The sequence below is a fragment of the Chrysochloris asiatica genome, unplaced genomic scaffold (assembly GCF_000296735.1).
Source record: "Chrysochloris asiatica unplaced genomic scaffold, ChrAsi1.0 scaffold00113, whole genome shotgun sequence".
NCBI lineage: Eukaryota > Metazoa > Chordata > Mammalia > Afrosoricida > Chrysochloridae > Chrysochloris > Chrysochloris asiatica.
In genome coordinates, this window is record NW_006408631.1 from 9,232,299 (window position 1) to 9,232,977 (window position 679).

Here is a 679-nt window from a genome sequence, read left to right on the forward strand (position 1 = left end):
AATGGACTGGTGTTTTAAAAAAAAGATCTTGAAACTCAACCCTGTCTGTGATAACATAACATCCTTAGGCCTACAAAAAGATGAGTTAATACCATGATTATTCAAATGTACACACAAACCATTAAGTTAGTGATGAGAAATTGAAGCATTCTATCAACTTCTTCAGTCTGAAATGGATAAGACTTGCAATCAAGATGTTTTGATAATTCTAGTTGTTGGACTGAGAAGGTTGGAAACAAAGATGAAGGATCAGTCGCTGGGGGGAAAAAATGGCCTGGGTTTCTTACCTGAACAAGAGTAGAAATGCCCCTCAGGGTTTCCAGGATTTTAAATATTTAAAGAGGCAGATTGCTAGAGATTACATGATGGAATTTTGTAAAGATAATGACTTACTCATTGCAAATAACTTTTTAAAACAACATAAAAGATTATTTTATGGATCTCACTGAATGGAATATAGAAGAATCAAATTGACTCCATCTGTGGAAAGATATGATGGAAAAGTTCAATATTATCAGCTAAAACAAGGCCGAGAGCAGACTGTTGAACTTGTTCATTTGCAAGTTCAGGATGAAGCTGAAGAATATTAAAACAAATCCATGAAAGCTAATATATGACCTTGAACATATCCTACCTGAATTTAGAGATCATCTCAAGAACAGATTGGGTGCATTAGACA